At 34.5% G+C, this 24195-nt stretch overlaps 1 protein-coding gene across 1 annotated transcript in view; it reads right to left on the bottom strand.

The window, feature by feature from the left end:
- The window catches only part of EYS (eyes shut homolog), a 1412275-nt gene that overhangs the window by 1188676 nt on the left and 199404 nt on the right, over nt 1-24195 (bottom strand).

Below are 24195 nucleotides of genomic sequence, written 5' to 3'. Positions count from 1 at the left end.
AGGTGGTGATTGTAAATTCTAAGAATTTATTCTAATTTCTGTAAATAGGTCAGTTTAATGAACTGGAATCTGCCAATATAAAAGGTCAGAAAATAACTACCAGGCCTATTGCTACAAGGTTACCAAAATGTCCAAACCAAAAATAGCTTCAATGGCCCAAACATTAAAAGTGGCTTATTTCCTCACATTTAAACACCATAAAAATACTGGTACTCTGAGGAAGTGCAGAGTTACATTTTAACAGGAGACCAATACTGAGGCGACAAAAGAGAAAAATTACTGCAAAGTAGCAAGGCTATAGAAACATGTAAGACATTGAACAAAGGAAATTGGGAGCAAATATATTAATAGATTTTCATACATTAGTACTTACTTTTGAAGTTGCGGAATAACCTTTAATAGCTAATATTGTGATCGAATAGAGAATGAGTTTTAAGACAAAATGAAATTCACAAAAATGATAAAAGTTCCCAGCGTTTTTTCCCCAATACTTTCAATATTTTAAGTAGTGTATCTCTCTTGTCTTGTGAAACTTTCAACTAACTTCTCTCCTTGGGGCAACACCCACAGACAATGAATAATTCAGTCTTAATGCTAATTAAAAACTTAATAAGAGGGACACAGTCTGCAAGAATGAGAAGGCAATGTTGCTAATTGTGTGTAAGTTCACACTGTGATGTGAAACGGTCCTGGGCAGCTTCAGAAATGTATGTGCAGAATGAGGAACCCAGATCAAACCAGTTTCTCAAAAATACTATCAAGACATTACTGATTTCACAGATACATTGCTTTTATGATTTATATCCTCCCTCTTTGCAGAAAAGTATCTAAACTATAATTATGAACTATTCATAGCTGACCTATTAAGTCTTCATGATATCCATACAATATAATAATAATTTTGTATTAAGAGCTTATCTTCCTCAGGGACTAACACTTAACTTTTAAATTTTCAACACTTTCATTTCAACTTACACATTACAAAGTCTACGGTGGTCATCCAAGAGTTAAGTAGAAACATGAAGTATTTCAAATGTAAAAGTCTACGATGCTGAATGTATATTTGTTTATATTTGGTGAAAGCTCGGCACAGAATTATACTACCTTAGATATGCATGACACAATTTCTGGTGCTAAAGAAGAAACTGATTGTCATATGCATGGAAACAGTTCACAAGAAAAGAAAACCAGAAAGAAAAAGAAAAATACTGCCCCAGGGCATTACTGAAAAGGATTATTTGACTTCATTCACGTATGCAGTGCTCATGAAATTTTAAAAGATGAAAATTTTCAACAAATCAAGTTATTGTCCTTCATAATGTTTCTTGAGTCTGTAATTTTATTACATGGCTGCAAGGATTTTTAAAATATAGAGAAGGAAACTAATTATTTAAAAAGTTACCATTCTATTAAAAAGAGTTGTTTTAGTTTACTTCAGATTAGCTCTACAGAGAAGCATTATACACCATGTATGCTGTCAGTTAACTGAATTGTACCAACTTAGAAAGTAATAATGCAATATTCAAAGGATATATGATACAAAATTGCCAATATCCTAAAAGTTTACCTCTTTTGACATAAATCTTAGAGCAAATGGCAAAATGACTTTTAATGAAGTATCTTATTTTCATATAAAACACCAATATTAATGGAATTCCTTCATTACACAACTGTGTTGCTAATTTACTTTTATGGCATTTTGTAATTTTGATTAAAATACTTCTCAGGTAAATTCGCATATTAACTCACAGAAGTTGAGTTATTGGAAATTTTTGTCCAGCCTCAACCTCTTAAAATAAGAACATTATTACTTCGGAAATACTGCTCTTAAATAAACTAACATAGAAAAGATGCACTAACACCATATAGACTTCTTGCTACGGTGCGATTTTGAATTTTTGGTCCTGGATTTACACCAAGGGACAAAATGTTAATAGAAATGTTAACTAAGAAGTTGCCATTTGGAGATTCTCAAAGCCCATACTATTAGCCATTCGGTCACTTGAAAAGGAGAAAATAAAGGGTACACCTACATTTTAATCTTAGTTATCTCTGAGTTGTTGAAATAGCACATATATATGTTTTTCTTAAACTTTAAAAATATTCCACATTTCTATTAAAACATGCATTATTTTATTATATTCATAATAAGGCAATCACATTTCAAGTAGTGAATGAGGAGAAGGATATAGCTACACAGTTCCTAAGGACAAAAATGATAATTTATATGTAGTTAACTGAGCAATGTAGTTGATTGAATGTAGTCACAGTATTTTAAGAAAAACAGAGCTAATAAGTTAAATCCCTGAGGATCACTGACCACCCTGTTAGTATGGAAAAAACCCATTTTAATGTAGTAAACTATGCAGATCAAACCACTTCTAAAATACTGTTTACAATTTCAGTCCTTACGAATTGATTGAGGGAAAATTAAAGAACATTTCAGATGAGGTGACAGTGACCTTGAGAGATCTATCTTAGAACTATGCCAAATAATATTTATTGAGAATATTTTCACATTGAACTTAAATGAGAATAAAGTCTTAAGTACTGCCATAAAAATTGAGATGTCAAAATGTAACTTAACAGAACATAAAAAAACAATATAATCAAAGGATCCGATTTGTGTGTTGTATTATTTAAGAAAGAAATGTAAGTCCTAATGCCTGGAAATCAAAAGAAAAATTTATGGTTTTGTATAAAGGATATTAATTTCAATTGAAACCCCCCACACTATATTTGCAGCTTTATGATGAGACTAATGAAGGCAGAAACTTGATTCACAGGATTCTTGCAGAGGATTCCGACCTGTTGGCCTAAGTGACAATAGATAATCTCATTCTATCTTAAAATACTGCGATGCTATGATAGTTTATTGTTTGTTATGTTATAGAAAATATTAAACTTCATTGATTTATGCCCTGTCTCTGGTGTTTGTGGAACATGCTTTCTGAAAAAGATGACAGTTAATAGATCATGCTTTGTAGAACTGTAAAATATTTAGCAGGAATGAATGAGACAGGGAGAACTTCCTGGTACCTCATGGTAAATCTACCAACCGTTCCAAAATATAAATCAGAAGAATAGAATATAAATCAAAATAGAATGGGAAACTCATTAAACCAAGTGTTACAAAAAACATATGTACTACTGAACACCAATAATTCTTCCTGGACATTGAATATTGGTACTAAATTTATTAAAAATATTATACCCTCTGGAAACCTATTTCTAGTAAGTATTATCAAAAGAATGTAATGATGAGTAATACAGTTTTTCATTTTCATATGAGAATATAAATTCAAGTTATTATTTTTTAATTTTATTAAAGTCATTAATGAATTTTGCCCATAGGCAAATCATTAGCAAATCACATGAAATAAAGCTTAATCTTCTATTAATAAAATTATACATACCCATACATGTACACACACACATACATAGTCTAAAGAAATCTACTGTATAACATTCTTGAAATAATTACCTTGTAATTAAACTATAGTTAATATTTGCTTGAAATTTAGTTGTATAATAAGGTCAAAACTTAAAGCAATATGTTATAATTACATTGACAGATTAAAATATTTTAACTAAAATTTCATCTTTACCCTTAAGTATACCTTTGAGCAACTGTAATGCATACAAAGCACTTTTCTTAAGGATAACATATGGACTTGACTTCAAAGAGATTGAATAAAAATCTGAGTTAAATTGAGTTATTGAGGAAATAGGACACACCCACACACATGATACAAAATAATAAAATCTGCAAAAGTTGAACTAATTTACATTCCCACCAGCAGTGTAATTGAATATTACTCAGCCATAAGAAAAAAACAGATCCTACCATGTGCAACAACATGGATGGAGCTAGAGGGTATTATGCTCAGTGAAATAAGCCAGGCAGAGAAAGACAAGTACCAAATGATTTCACTCATCTGTGGAGTATAAGAACAAAGGAAAACTGAAGGAACAAAACAGCAACAGAATCACAGAACCCAAGAATGGACTAATAGTTACCAAAGGGAAAGGGACTGGGGAGGATGGGTGGGAAGGGAGGGATAAGGGTGGGGAAAAAGAAAGGGGGCATTATGATTAGCATGTATAGTGTGTGGGGGGCACGGGGAGGGCTGTGCAACACAGAGCAGACAAGGAGTGATTTTATAGCATCTTACTACGCTGATGGACAGTGACTGTGAATGGGTATGTGGGGGGGACTTGGTGAAGCAGGGAGCCTAGTAAACATAATATTCTTCATGCAATTGTAGATTAATGATACCAAAATTAAAAAATTTAAAAAAAATCTGCAAAAGAGAAAATGCTACAAAAGGAACACAGTTTGGGTGATTTTAAATTAAAACCCACCTCAAAACAGACAATGACTGATTTCTCATGAAGAAGAAGACTGTGGAAGAGAACATAATTTTATATAAACATGCTCACATTAGATTTATATGGTAAAAAAGGAAACTTTCCATTGTCCATTACTATCTGTAAATATAAGTATCTCTCCTTTTTTTCCTGTATGCTAATCAGAAGATGTGTTTTAAATAGTTCTAGACACAAAATTTCAAAATTAATTGCCATTTCTCCGTCCAGCTTCAAAAATGGAATAGCCACCAGATATTTTTTTACATTCTGCAAGTTTTATAATCTTTGCAACCAGAATAGAGCCCGTGACATTTGTTTAACCTAACCTCTAACAAGTCATGACCATTTAAAGTTAACTGATATGTTTTGGAAAGGTTTGTAGATCATGCAAACAACATCTCTAAAAAACACTGTAAGTTAATCTGATCTTTCCATTTCATGTGATTAATTTAAAAGTCAGAGAAACTGATGTAACTTGAAAAGGGTTGTAGATCATGTAAATAACATGTCTTAAAAAACACTGTATGTTAATTTGACCTTTCTATTTAACTGATAAATTTCAAAGTCAGAGAAAAGAACTGATTTTCTTTTTACAAAATTTTTTTCTATGTACTGTAGGCTTGACAGATACATATACTTGATGTGGATTGTGTAAGTGGAGCACTAAATATAAAAAGTGATTTCAATCAGTCAGTCACTTTTAATTTTTCTAATTCTTTTTGGAGAAAAAAATTAACTTTTCTTAATTTAAACACAATCAGTTACTAGGCAAGTTCTACTTCTTTATTTTTTTATAGGACAATTGTAAGCCTTTTAGAATTTTTTATCCTGTATAAATGTTTAATAAATACAGTATTTTTCTCAATGAATTTTAAAGTTCTGTCATAATTATGCAAACACTTTTCCAAACCCGAGTTTAAGTTTTAATTTGCCTCCATAAAGATGTACTTTTATATAGTTGCATTTAGCAATTTTTCCTCTTAGGATTTTTGTAGTTTCATGACATGTTATGTTTTTCTGTACCTCATTATTAAAACATACACTTGTTTATATTTTAAATGCTATCTATCTCCTAGGTATCTACGAGTCTCAATTTTCTTTTTTTTTTTTCTGGTGGTGGAGATACATTGTGAATTTGTAGGATTTGTAGGGAGAGTTATAGTCATCTTTTCTGGTTTCTTCTCCTGCTTTTAAACTTTGTAAATAATTCTCCTCGATAAGTGTCAGATCTCACAGCTATTTATTAGCATTTCATTCTGTTATGTATTCTTTTGCATTTACATTTAAAATTTAAGTTTTCTGAATTTTTTTTTTAATGGTAGGAGATAAAGAGCTAACACTATCTTTCCAAATAATTAGCTGTTGCATGGACATATATTGAATAAATCTGTTACCTCCTTACAATAATACCATTCTTTTCTTATTCTGAGTATGTTTCTGAGCTCTTAAGTTTACCACAGTATTTTTGAATTGTGTTTGTTTTTATATATTTATTGTGTCCAAAAGTCTCACTTAAGTATTTTAAGCTTTGCAGAGTATCTTACCTCTTTTTCTCCGGTCTTCATAACTATTTATTCCTGTTTATAACTCCAAAATCAATTCAGAGTTACTTTCAATTTCCTAAGTATTTTCTTAGGATTTTATGGGACTTTCAACATGTTAACTAAAATGTTTGGAGATATAACCCTTGCAGTAACAGTCATTATTTGGGGATATTATATTTTTCTCCATTCATATACTTTATCATTATGGACTTTATAAAATAGTGTGTTTATTTAATACAGTTACATCACATATTTAGATTTTTTCTTTTTATTTCATATAACTGTGGAATAATTAGAAATGTGCTTCTTTTAATTATATTTTCTAGCTAGTTGGTATACACTATATTGTCAAACTCTTTCATTTTCTTGATTCTTGAGACCTGTGTGTTTTATACAGATGAAAACTCTAAATAAAGAAAGAAAGAAAGCACAGTTGGCATTTTCTTCTGTAACCAATCACTAAAATAAAATTTTCTCAAGCAATGGCTGTACTATACCTCACTGACTCCTACAAACAACCTTCAGCTGAAATACAATGTGTCTATTATTGGATTTCAAGAGATGATTATATTTCAGTTGCTCTGTATCTCAAATATATTGGAATATGCTTAGATAACCTGACAAATGTCCACAATCTTTTGGTGCACTAAATTGCCCTTCAGCTTTAGCTAGAAATGCCCTCAGCAGAGCAAGTATGACTTCAAATAAATTGATGAAATAAGGCCACATAAAACATGATGATTCAAACAAATAAATAACAGCGATAACAATGACAAAGTGTAGGGAAAAAAATACATAAACCCTGATTTTACATTTTAAAAATCAATGAAAGACAGATCATAAAAATAACTATTCTAACTATAAATAGAAATAGAGACAAAAGTAAAATAATAACATGCATTATTCCAACCAAGTTAGAAAACAATTCAGGAAACTATTATTTAGTTTGGTTGGTAAGAGTTTGTTCTGTCTCTCAAAATGAACATAGGTAGAAAATTCCTGGAAAGTAATTTGGCTCCATAAGCAAAAAGTTCAAACAAGTGTATACTTTGACTCACCAATTAAATTCTCCCAGTCCCAGGAAATCTAACATTACAACATAATAGAAACTTTGGACAAAGATGTGAAGACACTGATGTCAATTACAAAATTATTTAAAAAAGAAAAGCAAGAAAAATTAAATATCTAAAATTGATGAATACTTATTTCAGGGCAGATGCATATCTATAATGAAAGTATTACTATAAGACTTTTATATCCATAATTATTTTACACTAATAATTAATAAAAATAAATGTTAAGTAGTTGGAAAATTCTCATACATATTGCTTATAAAAAAAGCAAACAGACTATATATATATGTATGAATCATCTTAACTACTTATAATTTCAATGTTAAATATATATTAAAGCAACACTTCATTTTATATGTGAATACAAAGAGACCTGTAGATCCACCAAAATACTAATAGTCTCTCAATTTTCAGACTGTGGGCAATTGAAGATTATTTTGATATCCTTATTTTATATTCAAATATTCTTTAATTAGCATGTATCAATGTTTTATCATTTAAAATAATTGAAACCATATTCATATTAGCATCCTTATTCAGTTAACACATTTACATTTAACATAAAAATAAGCTTGATCTATATACCACATGACTACAGATTTTCTATTATTTTGCTAATTAAAAATAGTCTGACAAAAACATATACTCAACAGCTTCAATCTATCAAAACCTCAATCAGAAAAACTATTTATGACTAGAACCATTCATGTCTATTTGGAGTTATCAATAATGATGCAACTATAGTAATTGGTCTTAGCATCATAAAAACCTGTCATCACAATGGAAAACATACTAAGGCCTAACTTTTTATTCATTTCCTTAGAATAATTCAATTCCTTAAGGATTCAGCTATTAGAAATGCTACTAGGAATTTTATCAGGGAAATAAGCATTAGGTTAAAGACAGGAAAGGAGAATAGAGCAACTCTCTGACATTATGCCCCAGGCTAAGCAGAGACTAAGCTAAACAGAGACTCCTGGCCTGAGATTCCTGCAAGTAGGTTTCACCCACAGTGTGATCAGCTTCACAGATTCAGGCTCTATGGCAGCCACACCATCAGCTCTGAAATCCTAGTTTCATAACAGCATCAAATGCTTAGAAAGCTGAGCTGAAAAACACTTAAGAAACATCTATCATACTTTTTCTACGAATTTGAAAATAGGATCAATGGAGTTTAATTGACTTGTTCTGGTCCCAGAATAGCCTAATTAATGATAGAATGAGCGCTAGAAATAAAGTACCCCAATTCTTTCTTAGCTGTTTCCAGAATACATGCTCTCTAACTTCAATTTCCAGAAAGTCTTGAAAGTTGTCAAATGACTTTCAGGCTCCTTAATCAAGATAAAAAAGATGTCCCAAGCAAGGGGGTTTTGCTGAAGGCAAGTTCAATGTTATTCATTTACTACTGCCCATGGCATCTTCTAGGTTTTAATGTAAACCTCATCAAAAGTTACAAATGAAATAACTTTAAAGTAGAAGACCCAGTTTTATTATGTCCTCAATATTCACTCTGCATATCAATATTCTAAAATGTGGCATTTAAACTCTGTATCTGGGGCTTTTCTGAGGATTAAGCTAGTCGATTTGAAAGCACTCATAATCACTCCGTTTCCTGTACCTGTTCCCTACAATTCCTGTAACAGAAACATAGGTGCAGAAGCAGCCTGCTTTCTGGTATTCTAGGTAGATAATTAAAGACATCCTCTGCCTTAAGTACTGGCTACACCCTATGTATTAATTGGTTGTTACAGCTGTACTGGGTAACTTCATATCTATCAACCTCCTTCCTGAAATTTTTCTTTTGAGATTTTATTTCAACAAAATGGAAGTGGAAAATAATCTTAATTCATATGGAAATAGTGTTTTAAATGTTACCTTTAGAAAATCAAAAATGACTTGATTCCCTTATTTTTTATTTCCTTGAAGACAAGTTTGTGTTGTAAATACAATGCAAAGGGATCTTGTAAAATACATGGCTAATTGAGATTCCCAGTACTATTAATTTGTCCAATGAAAGCACTTCTCAACATATCTTTGTGTAGTGGGAATAAAGGCTTCCAAAAATGTCCACATCCAAATTGGAATTAAGGTTCTAGTCAGATGACCTTAAAATAAGGATATTATCCTGGATTTCCTGGGGGTCTCAATGTAATCACAAGGCCCCCTAAAAGTGGAAGAGGCAGGCAGAAGAGGAAGTAGAAGACATGCGATGTCAGAACTCAACCCCCTGCTGTTGGCTTTGCAGATGAAGGAAGAGAATCAAGGAAGTTTAGCAGCCTCTAAAAACTGGGACGGAGAAGAGAATGGGTCATTCCTCAGGGCCTGCAAAGGAGTGCAACCCTACCAACATCCTGATGAGCCTACTGAGGCCCATTCCCTACGTCTGAACTTCAGAGCAGTAAGATAATAAACTTGTATTGTTTTAAGCCACTGAGTGTGTGGCAATTTGTAACAGCAACCACAGAAAATTAATATAGTTTCTGTGTCTTCATCTATCTTCATTATGTACTTAGTAAACTTTTCAAAGCTTTACTTGTAATGTGCACCCCCTAAAATGTTGTGAGCAATATAGACAGCATGTAATTAAGGAAAAGGCAAAAAAAGGCAATCTATAAAGAATAAGTGACTTGACATCCCAACTATTTGTATATATTTGTATACACACACACACATACACATATACATATACACATTTATTTATAACAATGGGAATTGTAATAATTTACTATATATTTGGATTTGGAGTTTTAATATGTGAGTCTAAATAATTGCCACAAGAATATTCCTGATTTGAGACTGACTTGACCTTTATAAATCATACTAGGACACTGTTATTTTGGAAAGATTATTTTGTGAATTTTCCAGGCCAGTAATTCATATTTATGTTCCACTTGCTCCCCTACTGTATCAAAAGGAGTAAGAGGAGCCACAGCATGTGTGTTGCACTATGGAACATATTAATAAGGTTTTCAGGATCGATGCTACTGAGAGCTTCCTTGCAGCAGCAATGTAATTTTAGTAAAAATTATTGCCTCATTAAAGCACAGAAGAGAATAAAATAAAACAAAATCAGCACAAATACAATTCATTAATTATGTCTTGGCTATTGAACCTTTAGTTTTATGTTAAAGAAGCTTAAAAATGGCAGGTGCATATACGAGAAATGATGGGGTACCTGTTTATCCCTGGCTAGCTCCTTTTTGGATTACTGTTGGTTAGCTCTTATTACTTAATGTTTGTAAAGTGTTTTGAAGTCAAAATCACTCCCTAGGTGCTGTGTAGGAATCAGCATGCCTGAACAAATCTAATGATGAAAAGCATATGGTATCATTTTCCATGCCTCTTCTGGGGAAAGTGAAGATTTACCATTAAAGAAAAAAAAAGCAAAACAAGCAAACAACACGACAGAAAAAAAGATGAGTTCAAAGTGCGTTGCAGACCCACGTAAAAAGAAGCAAACACTGAGCTCCCTCAGCTGGGGCTGTGGTGCTGGACCACAAGCACCAGGTGCACTGGGGCCCCTGCCACAGAGGAACCGAAGGAGCTTCCGGCCAGTGGGGCAGCTGTGGGTACCTGGGGTTTCATACACAATGGTTCATGTATGTGCAGATACAAGTGGTGACTAGGCCATCACTGCTGTACCACCTGCTGAGGTGGTAGGCGACTCGAGAGCAGCAGGTGCGTGTGATTCTGCCTACGGCAAGGGAAGAGCCATGTGCAGGATTTCTACAGGTAGACGGACTACATGGTTCATACGGACCTTGGCTAGGTGACATTCCTTAGTATCCTGCAGGATCTTTCACTGCAGCAATAGTGTAAGAAAAACTGGGAGTGTAAGAAAAAAAAGTAGGTTCATTGTACACAATGTACACAAAGGCCCTAACGGCACTATCAAAAGCAGCGCAAAGATGGAAATAAACCCAAAAGAAGTGAGTAAAAATATGCTAAAATCGGGGCCTTTATCATATAGCTACATGTACTTAGCAGGGTCTCATTATGACTTACAAGGGCCTCAGATACTTCTGCCTTTGTGGGTCCCTTTATCTCTCTCTAATGTGTGTGCATATTTATATTGACACTCATGTAAGTGAATTAAATACATAAAGTTATTATATATTAAATACATATTTAAGATAATCCAGGCTGTGTGGATTTTATATTCATTATTATTTTATATATTTTATATTCATTATAATTCATTATTATCCTCCTTATTTTTTCTTTGTTTTTTAAAGTTAAATTTCAAAAATTTTCATGGGTTTGGAAAATCACTATTAGTCCTACACACTGAGCTTACAGTGTCTGATATAGAATGTGTTCCTGATGTTTATATCCATTTGCTAATGATAACATATCTGTAGTCAGTGAGATTTCTCCAGTTCTACACTTGTGATAAATTAGATTAACTCTGGTGAGAATATATAGGCAAAGAGATTATTTAAAATCCAAAGTATGGGCTCAGAATAAATTAGTTACTAGCGTGTTAAAGCATGTGTTCACATACTTGTTAAAGCTATAAATTTGCTTTCCTTTTTTTACCCAAAGTGTTAGAAAATATATTTGAAAATAACAATGTGTATTCTATGAAATTACTCTACAATCTGCATGTATCAGCTCTCAACCAAACAAGCAAACCTTGGAAACGACTATTTTAGTTGAGGCAAGGTCTGGGCAACAACATAGGTGCATGGTATTCCTCCTACAAAAATGCCAAAAAACTTCTTCATGTCACCTGTAGGGGATGAAGGAGGATCTGAAAGAATGGGGAATTGTGCTGGTGTGAAACATCTGTACTGATAGAAATGGCTTGGGAAGATCAAACTAATTCCATTTCTGCCTTAGTAAAATTCTTTCCCAGTGTGATATGCCATAGGTAAGTTAGGTAAGCTAGAAACTCCTGAAATCTGGCATTCATTCTGAGACAAAGCAGTGTGCTCAGTATTTTTCTCTAGACTAAAAATATTTATTTAAAATGATCAGTAATTTGGCTTCTTTCAATTTCAGTCTTTCTTTTTCTGAATTAGAGTGAATATGTGAGATTCTGTTAAATGTGTATGCTTAGTTTTCATAAAATAACACTTACCTCCTAGGAAATCTGTACATTGTGGTAAGAATATCAAATACATATGTGAAATATCCTTTGACCTAATGAATACTGGTATTGTTGGGCAAGAATACACAAAGTGGGATGGATATTTTAGACCATAATAACAAATGCTCCTATAAACAGATGAAATACTATTATTTGATTTTCAGCACACTGCTGTTCTCTCAAGGAAACTTAGGGAAATATGCTCACATATCACCTGTGTAAAATAGGAACAATTTATGTTCTTTCAACTGTGAACACCAATCACACATAGACATCTGAAAATTTACATGAGATGGAAAGCAATTTCAAGGCAATCAACTAAACCACAATAAAAATTACACATGCATCATAGCCTTGGGAGAAAGATAGAACTCGACTTGACAAAAGACAATCTGCAGATAACTGTGGCGGCTGACTGGTGCAGTGCACAGAAAACAAAGGGCTACCTCTAGGCACATGCCCCTGTACACTGACGCTCTGTCTCAGCCTTCAACAGGACACACACGTGTCCAGGGATAATGTACTGTAAAGAAAGGCTCTGACCCTGTGGAAAAGGTCACCTGGGTGCCCCTCTGTGACACCACACCTGCTAACTATTAATAATTGGGCCTGTTTTCAGCAGTTGATTTAAGAGTAACAGAAATTATATTCATTTGTACATTTTTTCCCCCAAATTTAAAAGAGTTCCAAAATGTCAATTGCTTTTGAAGTCTAGTCAAGTGGCCATTCAAGCTTAAAAGGAAATGACCAATTTAAAGGAAGGAAAAAAAAAATTTAATCTTTTTAATTGGCCATGTTAACATGCAACCCAGGTCCTTCAGTATTAGAAGTACAGCTTTAAGTGTTTTTATGATGACGCTTTTGGTTTTTACATTTAAATAATTCTTTAGTCATGAATTGTTATTGTAGGAAATACAAATAAGCAATTCAAAAAAATAATTGTCAATGTAAAAAAAATACTGTTACTAATGTAATCATTCATCCTAGGATTAGAAACTTTAACAGCTACTTGTTTCCTTATGGTTCACATTCTCTTAAGTGGTACAGTTTTCCAATGTTTCCTCCTCTGATTTCATTTTAATACAATGACCACAAATTAATGTTAGTGACTGAGAAGAATTAATCAAATTCTAATTATATGGGGATTGCCTATAATGACTTACATTTCAATGTGACATTAGTTTCAAGTTTGACACGATGTTGGTCTTAGGTTTGATATGAACTTATTTTGTTACATTAAGGATGTATCCTTCTACATCACATTCACAGATCAGCAAAGAACTATGCAAAAACAGCTGTTTGTTCTTCATGCACATACAGGCATAGAGATCAATGTTTTTAATATTAGTGGGAAAATAGTACTTTCTACAGAACAAAATTGTGTGTGCCTAAAATGACACACACAATTCATGTATCATGAACATCTCCAAACACAGACTTCTGAAATAAAAATTGCCAGTCTCAGCTAGCTCCAAGGAACACCAGCTAGCCAGTCATATACCTGGCATGGAGTGGAAGGACATCATTTCAATGTGCAGTGAATACCAAATGCTTTGCTAGAATCTATTTTGAAAGGTACTTGGACACAATTTCCTAAACAGACTATACGTAAGTCAGTAAAACGAAACACGTTATTCCACTAACATATTTTTTCTATTTTTGTCAGTGTGCTATAATTTTGTCCACTCACAATGATACTATTTCCCAAAAGACTGCCACTGGACCCAAGATGCTTTCCAAACAAGTCAAATTATTTGAGTCACAACTGACTGAACTTCACTTACAAAGGAGATGTACCACTCTTAAGAAATATATTATACTTTTCATGTAGTGAAGCACAAATAACCTTTACTATTCCCATTATTTCTCACGTATTATTTTAGGCACCATCTATTACTTACAGTATCAAATTAAGAAAATGAAATTTCTTTCATACATGTGTATGTGTGTACATATATATATATATATGAAATACACATACACAAATACTTGTTTATGATTGTTTAATTCATTTACTTATTCAACAAATATTAAGCTCCTAATCTTCATGCATTCAATCAATTTGCTTGAGCAACTACAATGTACCAAATACGCTTCTAGGTTCTGGGAATAAACAGTGCACAAAAAAAAATTCCCTGCCTTTATGATACTTAGATTCTAGTGTGGAGATAAAGAAAATAAATACATAAATATATCTGATGTGCTGATAACTATTTAAAGAAAACTAAAATGGCAAGGGATAGTGAGTATAGAACTGTTTGGCGACAGTAGAGTTACTATTTTTCAAATAGCTTTACCACAACCTCTCTGTTAAGGTGACACTGAAGCAAGCACCCAGAGGAAACAAGGGAGTGTCGATGCAAGTGCCATCTGTTCAAGGAGCAAGTAACTGACCACGTCTGACTGCGCTGGAGGAAAAGCAGGAAGTCCAGTATTGTCACCAAACTAGAGTCAAGGGTGACCAAACTGGGGTCCAGGCAGTCAAAGAAGGATAATATCATGTTCTGTAGAACTTGTTTCAGTAGGGCTTTGAATGTAATTCCACATAAAATTAAACATAGACATTTTAAAGGATAACTCTGATAGTTTTATGGAGTGTAACCAATAATGAATGCAGTTGCAGGCACTCTGTGAGGTACATGGGAAGCTGAGCAGAGTACAGTATTGAACAAGATAGACAAAGACCCCCTTTCATGGAGCTTACATCCTCCTGGGAGGATACATAATAAGAAAGCTAAAGTAAATACATAAAAAGGAGTAAAAGGTAATGATAAGTAGCAGATGAAAATGAAAGAGAGAGGTGTGATGGGAGTGAAGGTAGAGGGTGCTATTTCCGTGTGCAAAGTCAAGGATCTAAAATAGAATTACATTTAATCCAAGACCAAAGTGATGAGAAGAAGAGCCATGTAGGCACCATAAGGAAGAGAATTCTGGAAAGGGGAGGGTTACGTGAAATAGCTCTTAGGTAGGAACAGAAGGTCAGCCAGCGCTTCTGGAGAAGAGGGGAATCAATAGTATGTGAACTGGAACCGTAGAGGCAAGATGATGTGGACCTTATAGGTCCTGATGAAGAGTTTAGATTTAACTCTGGGGAAGTGAGAAGCCACTGGAAACTATGCTAAGGAAGTCTCATAAGCTCTCTTAGGTATTTAGAAGACTGACTGATATTTGGAAAACAAATTTTTGTGGAAAGGCATGGGAAGAATGGCAGCAGGAATACCAATTCGGAAAGCGATTTCATTGACCCAGGAGGAGGGTAGTGTGGGTTGGATTAGACATTAGCAGGGGAGATGGAAAGAAGCAACTGAATCTGAAATGCATTCTGGCAGAAGAGATCACTGAGCGGACTCCCTGGCAGACATGACGGGGTGATGAGGTCAGCGGCACCAGGAAGGTCTCCCGGGTTTGGATAAATGTGTGACTAGGGAAACCTATTAGGTGTGGAAAAAAGAAGTTGTAATAATTGTAGAGATAGTGATAAGGAAGTATTATTTCTCTTTCGGGTATGACAAATAAGAAATATAAATTAAACACGGTTACATCAAGTACAGAGTTAAGTAGGCAGCTCTCCTAATCTGATTTCATCTACAGGAGGACTTGTCTGCTTCAGGGAAATACTTTTATTTTATTGCTGCTTAAAAAACCCTAAATAGGCTTAACTACAATCCTTAGTTACTATCGTTTCCCTTCTTTTACCACATGACCTAAAATATTTCATTAATTATATCTTAAATTGACCAAAATTGGAGAAAAGGAGCTGATTATGGACTTGGTTTACACATCAATGTGGCTTGTTTGACCAGAGTGAGTTCCACTCTAATACTCAAATCTCTAGTTAAAACTTCAAGACATTGAGCTGCCCCAAAGTGCTCTCTCTCCAGTGACTCTCTCTGCCAGAAGTTCAAGAAATTCTTCTCTCAGAAGAAAGGTAGGTTCCCCTCCCAGTTATACAGAATATATTTTTGAAGCTTCCAGTATTTAACTCATATTCCTCCAACAGCAATACAGTGCCCAGTGTATTAAAAAGTGAATAGTCCTTGCCTTTAAAGAAGAGTAGAATTCATTCCTGATGGAAATACTAAATGTTATAGAGTATTTACCATACCAAATATTATTTAATTATATATATAGGAATACAGATATGGGAGTATTTATCCTGCTCAAGTGATTTAGTCAATAAAAGGTGAAGCATCTGAGCTGTACCCAGAAGTGAGAATAGGAATTTCTAAGAAGAGAGAAGCATGGATGGTGAGCTAGGTAGCAGGAATAAAGCATGAGTGTCAGCAAATGAAAATAAGTATATTTTTGCATTATAGCTAATCACGAATTGAAGGGCACATGGAATGCCTGAAAGAGAGTGACTAGAAATGAGATTGAAACATTAAATAAGCTAGACTGTGGAAGACGTTGGCATTTCAGAGCTTGGATTGTTGACAATGCAAATTATACGAGACTAACATAAATCGTATTTGGGTTTGAGAAAGAAAACATTCTTACTTTGTTCATAATGCAATAAAGTAGAGGCAAGGACAGGACTTCAAGAAGAGATGAACTAAATATCACAGGACAGTTTGTACTATGGACTGAATGTTTGTGTTCCCCCGAATTTTTATGTTGAAATACTCACACACGAAGTGATCGTATTAAAGCCTGGGGCCTTCGTAAGGTGATTAGGTCATGAGGGAAGAGCTCTCATAAACGGGACTAGTGCCATCATTAAGGAGGTCCCAGGGAGATCCCCAGGCCCTTCCACCATATGAGGACACAGGGAGAAGGAGCAGCCTTTTACCAGATGCTGAATTTGCCAGTGCCTTGGATTTCCAGCTTCCAGAACTGTGTAAATATCTGTTGTTTATAAGCCACCTAGTCTATGATATTTTGTCACAATTCCCAGAATGGACTAAAACAGTGAGTTTGAAGAGAACAGGGTAGATTTTCAAAAAGTCCATAGAGCCAGAATTATCACAACCTAGCTATTAAGTGACGAAGACAAAGGAGTTGTGTCAAAGGTGATCTAAGGCTCTCCACATGTATGACTGAGACAACGGTGGTGTTTCTTAACTGATGAAGGAAAGTCAATTTGGTGTCACAGTTCAAGAAAAGTTCAGTATTTGGAAATCTGGTAGAGATGACCAGCAAACAGATGGGAATATAATTTGTTGATCAGGAGAGAAATCAAAGCTTATATCTGACAATCCTTAGCAAATTCAAGAAAGTAGAAATTACTGGACTCAAAATACTCACTGAGGATTGCACATTCAATTGAAAACGGACCCAAGCATAAAACTGTGAAGACTGAACTTTCAAGGGACATGAAGAGGAAGCCAGAGAAAATCAAAGAGAAGGCCATGTCAGAGATGTCGTGGAGCAAAGAAGAGACTAGCCAGACGGAGAGGGTTTAAAAACAACAGAGTTAAGAACTGACCACAAAGTAAGGTTATTGTGAGTAAATGTGTATTTACCAGATCTAGTTTTATGTTCTCATTTTAAAACATTTTTACTTGAGAATTTCCATCTATCCCTCTGTTCTTTCGACTGCTATTACTCCATATGTGTCTCTCAAAATTCTGAAAAAATTCAGTCTCCTTACTTCCCATTCTTATATGCATTTAAGAGAAAATTCAATTAATTATAAAAATCAATGAAATTGCATAAAGGAAGGGGGGAAATTGGGCTTAAAATAGACTAGAAACTCCATTTTTTCTGAAAGAGAATAACTCCATATCCTGAAGGCTGCTTTTCATAGTTTTTGTGATATTTTTGATACTTTTTAATCATCTTTATGGGCCCAATGTATAAGCTAGATATTACAATATTGTGATAATTTATTTTGGAAATAATCATTCCGTGTTGAGTGATTTAGTCACTTCCAAATATTTATTGATAATGTATTGTTTACCATAACATTGAATAAGATGGCCTCAGCCTAGAAGAAAATCTCAATATAGTTGGAATCAACTGATTATAGTACATGACAGAGCTGATCTATTGCTATGAGAGACACAAATAAAAAACTGAAGTTTTCTGAAGAAAAAAAAAGATTTTCTTTGGTTACAGAAAAGAATATCTTAAGTAACATTTAAATTGAAAGGCATCAAATATTTTGTTAGTATGTTGAAATAAAGTAAGAGAATCAAATAAATTGTGTTGGTTAAATTTGTAACTTTTATAATACCTGAATGATGCTGATACTGAGGCCACCAAATGAGTACTTAGCAATCATTCAACAGTGAAAAACAAACAAAAAATGATTCTGTAATCATGAATTTTTGTACAGTCACATTGTATCAGATAAATTATTCATAATACCCCAGAAAAGCAGGACTTAAAAGTAAAACATGAGTCCCAGGAGAATGGAAATATTTACAAATAAGATAAAGATCTACATTTAAGCTGATGTTTTTCCAATGCCTTACTGAGGGCTTCTGAAATAAAGCCTTGCCTTTATCTCCTTGGGCACTTTCTTTAACCTAAGATTACTTTTTAATCTGTAAAATAAAAAATAGTAAAGTCATGTTTTCACAAGATATCTGTGAGAAATAAATTAGTAATATGAACAGTATCATACATAGCAAAGCATAATACATAGGGAAGGTTTTTTTTCAATATTTCCTTAGTTCCATTTATTATTTGATTCTTAGTACAGCAACCTAATCATAATATGAAAACATTCCAAATGTTTCACTATATTTTAAAAGACAGCATACATGAATATGAAAGACGACACTTGCTCTATCATTTACATTTTGTTCATACCATCCTCCCCTTCCCAACCACCCAGACATCCCCCAATGACTACTGTTTTTCTAATAAAGCAAGAAGTATTGAGAGGACAGGAAAAATCTCATTGAAATCCCTGATCATTCAGCTGGTTTCCTGGACCAATTAAATGCTGTACATAGTCATCCAAAAATATTTACTTAATTTATTTTGCATGTCAGACACTATTATTGGCACAAGGGGTACAGCAGCGATTGCATAGAAGAAGTTCCTACTTTACCTGTGAGTGTGCATGCTTGTAGGGTTGACCCAGAACCTAAAAATACATAATGTATATGCTTTCAGGCAGAGATAAATGCAAGAAAGAAAAACAAAAACAGAAAACCTACTATGCTTTTGGAGGGTGACTGGAGGGAGCTGTGATCAAGGATCCCGTCTGGGGAGACAGCAACTGGGCAGAGCTGAAGTCAGCAGCCGTAAGAAGACATGGGGAAAGTGAGTTCCAGACAGAGGGAACAGTGGAACAGTGTATTCAGGCAGGAAATAGATTTTTTAATTTAATGGAAAGCAAGAAAGTCTGTACTTTTCACGCATAATGAGCAAAGAGGAATGAAGGGGAAATGGAATAAGAGCAGGGGAAGGGCTTAAGGCATGTGAACTGTGCAGATGGACGGTCTGGACTTGGGATTTGAAAGGAGACCACATACTCACAGAGAGGGACGCACTTAGGTAAGGACAACCAACCGAAGGAAAAGGCAAGCAGAGGACGCTGTGCTGCCGAACTTTACGTGTCCAAAAGACATGAACATAAACACAAGCAGAAGGCTGAATTCTTCATTTTTTTAAGCGTTTTAGAATTAACAAAGCACATTAGCATTCCTAATACCCTGTTGCATCTCATGAGAGTTTCACAGCGTACTGTTTCAGTCTGGATCCTTGTGGAGCAGAGTATCTGTTTGGAGTGATTACATGCGAGCCTTCCATTGGAATCCTATTTGTCTCTTGCCCTTTAGGGGTTTTAAGTAATGCGAGCCCAGGGGAAAGGCTGCATAGTGGCTGATCTCCCCACTTACATATGTAGGCATAATATCTGGTATAATTGGTTCTGTTTAATGATCCCACTTAAAATCTGGAGGATAGTTATCAAATGATATAAAATGAAGAGAACTGCAGTTACCAAGCACACTGGAGAAGTCTCATATTATTAAATCGATTGGCATCTTCTCAGATGTGGGAACATTGGAAGGAGAAGGAGTCTTTGTAAGTGTAAGCCCAAAGAAAAAATAAATAATATAGTGTGTTAGAAGGAAACCACATGAAAAGAAGCATGAATAAAAAAGATAATAGTGGATAAAAATTTTAATGCAACTCTGACAGTTGTGAAAATGGAAATATCACAGCATGAATTATATAGATTTTGCTAAATAATTTTCTAACATATTTCAATGAGATTTTGAGCTTATCATGAGAAAATTTTAGATATAAATTTTTAAAAGAATTTGTGCTTCTGGATTACAGTGGATCTGCCTAACATGCTCTCCATGTAGTCTCTTTCCATATTCCACTAATTTACCTATAAAAGCAAACATACATTAAAAGAAGCACACAGGATCACCAAAAACTGAGTGATAACTATACCAGTCAATGTCCAGTCAGAAACATAAAAGCTACACTAGGTAATTCTAAATGAATTAAAATTAAAATGGAGTTACACAGATGTTAGCAGGATCAAAGGACAAAAAATGGGTCTCTGAGGTCAGATGACATTTTTCATTCCCTTCATCAGTCTAGCTGGTCAGAAGCTGGCATAGATAAATTCTGACACTCTCCATCTACTGTGTCATCACTGCTTGCTCTGCCCCAGTGCACACCTTTGGATTTGCCCCACCCAACACACCCAGCCCAGCAGGAGGCCCACCAAAGAAACTGCCATCTCAAGGACAAGGTGAGCTTGCCCCTCCTGCCAGTACTCTAGCAGTAGTACCTTCAGCCATTGCTGACCACCAGGCTAAGTTCTGGCTCTGCCCATCAGCACATGAGGCAGAAGCTGTGCCAATCCTTCAGTCAGCTGCCGCTAGAGTGAGCCTTGCAAGTGAGTACAACCTCAGTCGTCCCCCAGTCCTTGCTGATGACCAGGCTGAGGGTTGGCCCTGCCCACCAGAACTGGTAGGAGCTGTGCCAAGCCTTCCAGCCAGCTACACTTGGCAGTGAGCCTTATAAACTAGTACAACCACAGCATTCTTGCTGGCTGTTGCTGACAGCCAGGCTGAGGCTGGCCCTTCCTGTAAGCATATTAACAGGGGCTGTGCCAAGCCTTTCAACTAGCTGTAGCTCAAGTGAGCCTTCCAAAAAAATGCAGCCATGGTAACCATACTGGTTATCGGTGGCTGCCAGTCCAAAGGACAGCCCCATCCACTAGCCCACTCATAGTAGGCATAGCTTGAACACAACAGGAAGGTGCACACTGCTCACAAGGGGACACTTCTGGAGCACCTGGTCCTGGTGACAAGGAGGTACTGTGCTTCTGGGAACCACAGGATGCCCACTGTATAAGATCTCTGCTTTTAAGACCAAGAGACATAGCTGACTACCTAATATGTAGAAAGAAACACAGACAAAATGAGGAAGCAAACGAATCTGCTCCAAACAAAAGAATGATGCAAAATGCAAGAAAAGTTTTCAAATAAAATAGGGATAAGCAGTTTCTGATTAATAATCAAATAATGGCCAAAAAGATGCTCACCAGACTGGAGAGAAGAGTGGGTAAACTCAAGAGGACTTCAACAAAGAGACAGAAAAATATAAAAAAGAACCAGTCAGAGCTGAAGAATGCAGTAACTGAAATGAAAAGGAAATCTTGAGGGAATCAACAGCAGATCAGACAACACAGAAGTAAGTATTAGTGATCTGGAAGACAGGGTGGTAGAAAGCAACAAAGCGTAACAGCAGAAAGACCAAAGTTCTTTTTATACATTTAAATGATAACATGTTAAGATATCTCTTCAACTTCTGACAACTTCAAATGAAACATTTGAATAAGGGTCCCAGAAGAAAAGAGAGAGAGAAAGAGGCAGAAAAACCTATGTGAAGAAATAATAACTGAAAACTTCCCTAACCTGGGGCAAGAAACAGACATCCAGGTCAAGAATGCAGAGAGGGCACCAAACAGGATGAACCCAAGGAGGTCCACACCAAGACACATAGTAACTGAAATGGCAAAAATTAAATATAAGAGAGAATATGAAAAGTAGCAAGAGAAAAGCAGACAGTTGTATATGCAAGAAACCCCATAAAGCAATCAGTTGATTTGTCAGCAGAAACTTTGCAGGCCAGAAGGGAGAGGTATGATATATTCAAAGTGTTAAAAAGAAAAAGAACTTCAACCAAGAATATTCTACCTGGCAAGGTTATCATTCAGAATTGAAAGAGAAAGGGAGTTTTCTACATAACAAAACTTAAAGGAGTTAATAACCACTAAGCCAGCCTTAAAAGAAATGTTAAAAGGACTTCTTTAAGTGGAAAACAAAAGATCATAACTAGAAGTAATAAAATTAGGGGGAAAAAAGTCACTGGTGAAAACAAGCATACAGTGAAGGTAGCATTAGTAATTTTTTTCTGGATACATTCCCCCAAGGCAAGGGAAAAAAAAGCAAAAATAAATAAATTGGACTACATCAAACTAAAGAGCTTCTGTCCACCAAAGGAAACCATCAACAAAATGAAAAGGCAACCTACTGAATGGAAGAATGTATTTTCAAATGATATATCTGATAAGGGGTTGATATACAAAATACGTACAGAACTCATGAAACTCAACATCAAAAAAAAATTAAAACATGGCCAGAGGAACTGAACAGATATTTTTCCAAATAAGAAACATAGATGCCCAACAGACACATGAAAAGGTCCTCAACATCAATAATCATCGGGCAAATGCAAATCAAACCACAGTGAGGTATCACCTTACACCAGTCAAAATATCAAATAATGTCAAAAAGACTAGAAATGAAAGTGTTGGTGAGGGTTAAAGAAAAAAGAACACTTGTGCACTGTTGGTGCAGCTGCTAAGGAAAATAATATGGAGTTTCCTCAAAAAAATTAAAAATAAAAATAACATATGATCCAGTAGCTCTACTTCTGGGTATTAGCCAAAAGTAAAAAACAAAACAAAACAAAACACTAATTTGAAAAGCTACATGCACCCCTATGTTTATTTCAGCATTATTTACAATAACCATGATATGGAAGCAGCCTAAGTTTCCATTAATAGATGAATGGATAAGGAAGGTGTGGTGTACATATACACAATGGAATATTATTTGGCCATAAAAAAGAATGAAATATTGCCATTTGCAAGAATATAGATGGACCTATAGTGTATTATGCTGAGTGAAATAAGAGAGCATTCCATAAAAATTAGAAAAGAAAGAATATGGTAGTATAAGACAAAAATAACAGCGTTTTCTAGGAATAAATAAGAATTGACAAGTAAAAATAATCAAATAACAGTTTTCTTTAAGAAAAAGTAGAGGGTATATGTGATCTATATAAACTAACACCAAATTTTAATTACATCTAATGAAATCTTGAAACCCTTTGGCCTACTCTTTTATATTCTATGAACTTTCTCATATAGTAGCCCCTAGTCACATGTGACTATCTACATTTTAATCAGCTACAATTAAATAAAGTAAAAAAATCACTTCCTCAGTCCGGGTAGCCACATTTTAAGTGCTCAGTGGGCACATGTGACTAGTGGGTACTGAGTTGTGTATTACAGAAATAGAGCACTATGATCATTGCAGAAAGTTCAATTGGCTAGTGTTGTTCTAGAAAATAACTTTTAGGAAATAAGAAGAGGTAGTCCTGAAGATTTATTTAAAAGAGTGGTATCTTAGTAATATACCAAGAGCAAATTTTCTTTTAAAAACATCTAATCATATTATAAAGCTTAAATGAATTATGTAACACCCATAAAAATTATGAAAAAATTATGAACCATTTTAATCTATGATTTGGAAGAAAATTTCATTATCCTAGAAAACATTTCCACGATAACACATGATAAAATATATAATTTAATATTTGAGATGCTCCCAATTTTGGAAAGTAAATATGGGCTTATATGTATATTTGAAGTTGTTTTAATATATAATACCAATGCTAATGATCTCTGAGTGGTTGAGATTATCCTGTATCTTTATTCTTCTAAAAAAATATTCTTATTTTCCCTGATATACAAGTATTACTTATAGTCATATATGTTATTTTATAGAAACATACTCCTTTAAAGCAAGATGAACACACATATGCATGTTTTACGGATGAAGTGAACAGAGACTGTGGAATTATTTAAAACAGTATTTTAAAAGGGAGAGAGTGCTGTCCATTGAAC

The sequence above is a fragment of the Manis pentadactyla genome, chromosome 16 (assembly GCF_030020395.1).
Source record: "Manis pentadactyla isolate mManPen7 chromosome 16, mManPen7.hap1, whole genome shotgun sequence".
NCBI classification, from domain to species: Eukaryota; Metazoa; Chordata; class Mammalia; order Pholidota; family Manidae; genus Manis; species Manis pentadactyla.
This window is presented reverse-complemented; position numbering and strand designations above follow the sequence as displayed.